Source organism: Carex rostrata, chromosome 16, assembly GCF_964058835.1.
Source record: "Carex rostrata chromosome 16, lpCarRost1.2, whole genome shotgun sequence".
NCBI classification, from domain to species: domain Eukaryota; kingdom Viridiplantae; phylum Streptophyta; class Magnoliopsida; order Poales; family Cyperaceae; genus Carex; species Carex rostrata.
Genome location: NC_135933.1, coordinates 5,678,979 through 5,686,528, shown reverse-complemented (window position 1 = coordinate 5,686,528; position 7,550 = coordinate 5,678,979). Strand labels below are relative to the sequence as shown.

Below are 7,550 nucleotides of genomic sequence, written 5' to 3'. Positions count from 1 at the left end.
ATAGACAACACAAACGAACTTTTCAAAGGATAACAATTAGAGAATTGTTTGGTAGCAGTATCTAGATCTTTGATCTTATAGAAAACTAGAATTAACTAAATTTATCTTTCCATAATAATCTGACATTACTAACTATATTGATGCATACTAATACAGTAGAAGCAAACAAGTGACTAATCCAAAGATTTCCTGGTCTGTTTCTTCACATTAATTTCATCAGCATCATCAATAAGTACCAAGTTCATGTACTCATCAAAATCCTACAAAACATGAGGGTTTCCGTTAGAACAGCTAAAGATTATTTTGAAACGAACTAAAATAGATAACATAAATCCTATATACAGTACACTAATGTCAATCAAACCGCAATAAGAAAATATAATTTCGAAAGCATAAAACAAAAGAATATTTAAGGCCAAAAAATCACTGGCCAAATGGGTCAAAAACAACAAAGACTTCTAATGATTTGCCGAAAGTGCAAAACTACATTATTGGTCATTGATACTTAAGAGCAGAAACAAAGTACAAATAATAACCAAGGAGAATGGAGTAGATAAGAGAGAAACATCCGAAATTTTTAAATATACCATAATCCAACATAATCCAAAAAAAGATAAACCAAATAATTACAATTTTGTGGAAATTCAACTTTTGACACGGCCATATCTAGGCAAAGCGGACCCAGAATGCGGGCAGCATCTAGGGGAAGCGGCCCCCAGTTTCTTTTTTTTTTCAGAATTAGCATATTTTTTTGTTGTTTTGATTTTTTGTTTTTGAAAATAATTGTAGTTGTAGTTGTGTATCAGAGCAATCGTAAATTCATATAAGATGCAATAAATTTTTTTTGACGAAATTGATTTTTAGTGGTTCGTATAAAAACTAAACAAATTCAACTAATTTTTATGTATAAATGTTTTCTTATACTTTTTTGACGAAAATTTTAAAGGAAAATCTTTATTCTCTATTATGTATGCACATATATGTTGTTCAAATATATTTTTTATTGGAGATGCAATATGTTAGAGACCTTTAACCAAGAGACATCATGTCATTATTCACATGACAACTCCTTTTTTGATATGTTGGATCTAATACAACTAAGTTGTATTAAATTCTTGTCCAAACTAGATCATAACCAAGCGTTTTGACAACATGAGCCCAACTTTTATGAAAATTAGACCAAAACTTGATCACATAATTATTAAGTGGTAAAGACATAACTTTTATACAAATATTGTATTGGATCTTGAGGAGCATATGTTATATGGATCACATGGGATTGCATATGTACAAAAAACAATGTCTATATATGTTGCACGAATTGTAATCTGTTAGCATTCTCAAACGAATGACATTTCGACCATAATATTTCTTCCGACAAACGTAAAATATTTTCAAAATAACAGACATAAAAAAACAACACAATTACAACTATTTTGAAAAAAAAAAACAACAAACAAATCAAAACAAATAAAAAAATATAACATTTATGAAAAAAAAAAACCTGGGTGGCCGCATCCCCTAGAAGCGGACCCCAATTCGAGGCCGCTTTGCCTAGATGCGGCCACCATTTATGGTGGTCGCTCCGCGTAGATGCAGCCATGTCAAAAATCGAATTTTTACAAAATCGTGGTTATTTGGTTTATCCTTTTTTTGTATTATAGTATTTTTAAAAATTTCGGGAGAAACCTACAATAATTCTTCCTTCAATCCTCAAATCTTTATGTTCAAATAGCCAGATCTGAATCTGAGCTTTCTGCAAAGATTGCAATAAAATAAATATTAAGAACATACAAGATAAGCCAAGAACGTATTGCTAAACAAATAGTTCAGCTTAGAAACTTACACTCTAGAGAAACCTAAAGATAAGATTCTGCAACCACAAAAGAACTGTTAGTTGCCAGTTAAAAAGAGATTTGTCTAAAACAATTTATAAACTGGTCTAGATTGGGTCAGTGTCACTTGAATCCAAAGTGTATAAATGCAATCCGTAAATCATACCATTCGAAATTGAGTACAACACAAACAATATTCATAATTTGTCTTCTAATGCCATTTTGACATGAGGAGGGTTCAAATGTCTTCATTTTTGGTACCTCCATCATGCCTCCATTTTTAAAAACTTTAATAACTAAAAATTTGGAACTTAAAAGTCAAAATAAAATAGTTTGATATGATCTACATCATTTTATCTATGCATATGTAAAATATTACGACATTTCAACTTTGTTTTGGTTGTCATCAAGAGATTGTAAAAAAATGTACTAATGTGGATAATTTCTAAACGTTGATTTTTCAACTTATTAATTCAGATAAAAACAAAATTGAAATGTGATAATATTTTATGAACATATAGAGAAAATAACATAGATCACATCTAACGGTTTTATTTTGACATTTATAATTTAAATTTTGAGTTATTTATTTTTTTGAAAATGGAGCCATGATGGAGGGCTGGAGGCACAAAAGCATTTCAACCCTCCCTTTTTGACATTGACTAATATCAAACACTGTAGCTTGACCCTCATAGCACAAAAAATTGCTTCTATTTTTCTACATGTACATGTTCAACTTTATAAACTTGACCATTGCAATAAACCTCGGTTCAAACTTCAAAATGAAAAAAATACCAACAAAAAAACAAATAAAATAAGGATCATCTTGTTTATGATTTTACCTCAAAATCTATTGGTACGGCCCCTAAAAAATACATCTGATTGGTCAAATCTGTTGAAAAACCTATATCCATCCTGGAGACAAACTGAAAGGTGCACTTATTAAGATTAAATCATTTTTAAATATACAATGGGCTGGGTTCAGGGTTTAGGTTAGGAGACAAGAGGAAGAAGAGAAACATACGATGGGCTGGGCCATAATCCGCTGGACCTTGGTTGACGCCATGACTGTAGCTCAAATTTCGTCTCTCTCTGTATTTTCTCCTCTAATAAATCTCCTTGTCTGGTGGTAACAGCACCTCTCTTCTAAACCCCAGTTTGGTCGATGAAGGCAAGGACAATTTGGTAGAAAGCCAGAAAGGGTTTACTGGATGATAGAACCTTCTTGTTTACCCCACCTTCTCACTGATAAGTGGGCCTACGTAGCTGTCATGTAGAAAGCCTACTTCGCCATGGGGAATACACGGAACCTTTAATATTCATGTCAAGATAAATTGGGCGGTTCGGAGTTTAGACTCGATATTTTTTTTAGGAAAAATAAGAGTCACGTCTATATTTAATTGATAATCGCGATTACAATAGAATTACAACTAAATATGCAAAAGAAGAAAAACAAGTTGTTCAAGAACAATTGAGCTTAGACAAGAAATAATGCAAAGTAAGAATGAAATAAAGAAGAAAAGGAGCAAGCTAATTGATATAGAAATAAATAAAGACTTAAAATTTTCTAATAGATAAATAGTTGGTTCACTCTTCTCCCGGTTGTTCATCGCGTTAGGTCTATTGGTGTTTTTGCGGATTCTCTAAAGGTCCTTGAGCATTTTTCCCTCCATATGACGAACATTGCAATTATCAGTGTTCCTCTAGCTTGTTTGTTGAACTCCCCTCCTGTGATTGCCTTTATTAGCTGAAGCCTCATTTGTAGGTCAATATCCATGCATCGGTACATGTCATCCACAAAGGAGCACTCTTCCACCATATGCCTAGCGGATTTAGCATCGCGTCGGCACATAAGGCACATGTTTGTTATCGGCCATTCTCTTTTTCTCAAGTTGTCGATAGTGAATAGTTTGTTGTTTATCAATAACCAGCCGAAGACCTTTATTCTCGGCGGAGCTATCAGTTTCCAAATTTTGTAGGCATTCATCAATGTGTGTGGATCATTCTTGATGGCCCTGTATGCACTTCTAACAGTGAAGATCCCTATTTTCGTCTGATTCTATTGGATGTCATCTTGTTCATGGACTCTCATGATATCAACTTTTGTTAGGTATCCCCTTAATAGCAGAAGTACATGACTTGTTTCTATCGTGAGAACCTGTTGGAAGAGGATTGTGAGTACGCTCTGTTTGGCCTCCCTTAAAGTGGTGTCATCGCGGATGGCATGTGTGTAGAGTAAGGGTAGGTAGTGTTTAAGAATCCCATGACCCCAGTTGTTGTTCCAGAGTGATATTTGGTCCCCTTGTCCATATATGTGTGTCACTGCCCCTTCCCAAAATTGTTGGCCTATCTGTAAGTACCCCAATTTTAGGCTCAATATTTAAATTACCGTATATATGATATGGATTTTACTTCTAGTAGTGATTACAAAAAGAAAATTTGGTGTAATAAAACTTTTCTAGCAAAACATTTAGAAATAAAATGGATGAAAATATGAAGTTGTGAAATATTTTACATCGGACATTTGTGGTGTATTATTCAAAATATAACGTTCAATTCTAAATTAGGATTTGAGCGAAAAAAAGAAAATTCTTTAGATTTTGTTTAGTTTCTGAACTGTATCGTCTGATTGTAAATCTTAAGAGTACAGAGACTCTTTTAAGTTTTTTTTTATTGTAAATAAAAAAAGCTGTATTTGTATTAAAATTGGAAGGGTACACAGACTCACTGATTGAAACGAAATTTGGATACGCTAAAGCAACCCAAATTTTGAGTTCGAATTTAGTATGTCCGGTCTATTTTGACACAAATATTAAAGAAACCTAATCATTATCTCTTGAATCGGATTTGGTCCGAATTCTGATTAGATAGTCCAAATGCAAATTTAACATTTGAGTTACATTAGGGGATCCCCGAATGCAAATTCAACATTTGAGTTACATTAGAGGATCCGGACCCAAACGACTGGATCCAAGCTAAACGGATGTACCCGTCACTGAAAAAGCACAAAGTCCTAATTAAAGATTTTTTTGTTTGTTTAATAAACAGATTTTTAATTATTACTTTCTTTTTAGGGAAATATTACGTATATTCTTCACAAGTTTTGAAATTACATATCCCCCCCCCCCCCCCCCTCTAGTTCTAATTTCATAGTTACTTTTCTAAATTCAAAAAACTAACAAATTTATTTGTCTGTTGCCTTTTCTATTAAATTCATTTCAAATTTATAAATTATCCATTTTAATATTTATTTAAAAAATATGTGGTATGTTTTAAAAAATTTCATTTCTTCTAATTTATCGGTTTCTGAGAGCACATGATTCATTTATCTACTTTTGACGTATACATGGTGACATTTATATATATGCTTGTGTTTGCGTCAAAATTGAGAAATGAATCATCTGCCCTCGTAAACTGATCAATTAGATGACTTAAATTTTTTTTATATAGGCTACATATTTTTTATTTTTAATAAGTGGTAAAATAGGTATTTAATAAATTTAAAATGAGTTTTAATAGAAAAGGTAATAAAACAAGTAAATTTGTGAGTTTTTAAAATTTTGAAGGGTAAAACATGATATTGTGAACTTTAGAGGAAAAATACGTAATTTTGAAATTTTGGAGGGTATACATCAATTTCTCCCTTCTTTTTTTATAAACTTTTGATAACTCCACACGCTACAATGTACAGGATCGATGTCCGTTTTCATCGAATTTGTTTCATCTCCAACCGAAAGTAGATGGTTGTGTGGGGGCCGTGCGCTATTGGTACTGTGCAACTATTTGACAGTCTAGGGGTGATTAATGAGCGAGCATGAGCGAGTTAGGGTATGCTCATGCTCGCTCATTAAGTAAATGAGCGAGTTTAAATGAGCGGATAAATGAGCGAGTTGTAAATGAGCGAGCTTTTAATGAGCGAGTTATGAGCGGCTCACGAGTTATGACTTATGACTCATAACAAAATTATATAGTGTGTCCACGCATAACAAAATTTGTTAAAAGTCATCGTAATAAAATCCAACAGATTGTTATAATACATTTAAATGAGTGAGTTGTTATGACTATTACTTGTTTTGGGCTTTTGGCGGAGGTTTTGATTCTGCCGATTTACAAAAAAAATGAATATGAAACTATGAATATTAGTATATTACACAGGATTAAATGTTACATTGTACTCATTATATTACACATAATTAAATATGAAACTATGCTCACTATCTATCAATTTTAATGAGGCAATGTTGATGTTATACAGAATTATATAGGATTAAATGTGGCAGGGATTAGGTGTGGCAAATTCTTAATGAGCGAGTTATGAGCGAGTTGGGTCATGCTCATGCTCGCTCATTAAATAAATGAGCGAGTTGTTAATGAGCGAGTTTAAATGAGTGGATAAATGAGCGAGTTTAGATGAGCTTTTAATGAGCGAGTTATGAGCGGCTCACGAGTTATGAGCGATTTACTCACCCCTATTTGACACTTCCAAATCTGACCATCTCTCTCTTTCTTTCTTTCTTTCTTTTTTTTCTTTTTTTTTTATGAAATTAGGAACAGAGCCGGAGAGACATAACATATAATAAAATATTAATATTTGTTCAGTTTTATTTACTTTTTTTTATTTGTCTTCACTCTTCACCGTTTGAGCACAGTTGGGGTTGTTTATCTTTTGGCATTTTGGTTTAATTTTGACCTTAAATTTAATTAAATACTAAGTGAAGATAAATTTCAATCAAGATATATGCTTAACCACTCACATTTAGGCCGCCAATTAGTATAATAAAGACCAAATTTGTATTCATTTCCGAAGAGCTGTTGAAACCGTACTTTTTATTTAGATTTGATAAATTTATTATTATTTTCATCCAATATGTAAACATAATGACTGAATTCGTATCCTCTACATTAACTTAAATACAGAAGGAGAGGCGCGATTGTAACCGAAGGAAGGAGGAGGTGATGCATAAACAGGTGCATTAATTGAATCAGAAGGGTATAATCGGAAATACAGAAATATGTATACTAAAACAGTATTTTTCAGTTAATTTTTAATAAAAATAGTATAAGAATACAATATAAATGGCAAAATTAGGAATTAACTAAGTTTAGAGTGGTATTTTTACAATTTCAAAGTTTAAAGTGGCATTTTTCAAATTTCAAGGTTTTGAAGTGGCAAATAACCAATTTTCCCAAAATATAAAGGTTCACTTTAAGATTCGTGCCAGATTAAAACGAGCTACCCACATCTCATTCTACATTGTATTGCGCTGGATTATCATCTGGATTTCTACAGTGTTGTGCAGGAGATGAGCAGACCAAACAAGTATTATAATAATATTGCAACAATCTAAGCCATTGATAAAATTTAAATGGTTGAGATGGGAGAAGAAGAGGAATTTTTTTTATAAACCATAAATAATTAAATGAATTTTACGGAACCAATATGATGATTTTTTTTTTTTGAAAAACCATAAGGACCGCGGGGTTCCCATGGTCTCACAATTGCCTTCTCCCCACGGTCTCAACCATTTTTTTTTTATAAACATAAATTTTTTAGATTTTTTTTATTTTTTGTATTAAAATATTAGAAATATTGAATATATTTATTTGAAAATAGATGAAATACAATATAATTTGATTTATTAGAAAGACTGCGACAAATAACCCGGATCAATATTTTCAGGTCGGGTTTTTCGCAGCTGTAAGAAAAATTAATAT

The 7,550-nt window shown here is 32.1% G+C and overlaps 1 pseudogene across 1 annotated transcript; it reads right to left on the bottom strand.

Moving 5' to 3' along the window:
* Nucleotides 1-3,021, bottom strand: LOC144567505 (uncharacterized; annotated as a pseudogene). Its single transcript, XR_013515429.1, has 5 exons — nucleotides 2,860-3,021; nucleotides 1,847-1,873; nucleotides 1,694-1,756; nucleotides 130-260; nucleotides 1-95 (listed from the first exon to the last, which is right to left on the bottom strand). The product of XR_013515429.1 is annotated as an uncharacterized LOC144567505 (transcript).
* Between the last annotated feature and the right edge of the window lie 4,529 nt (nucleotides 3,022-7,550).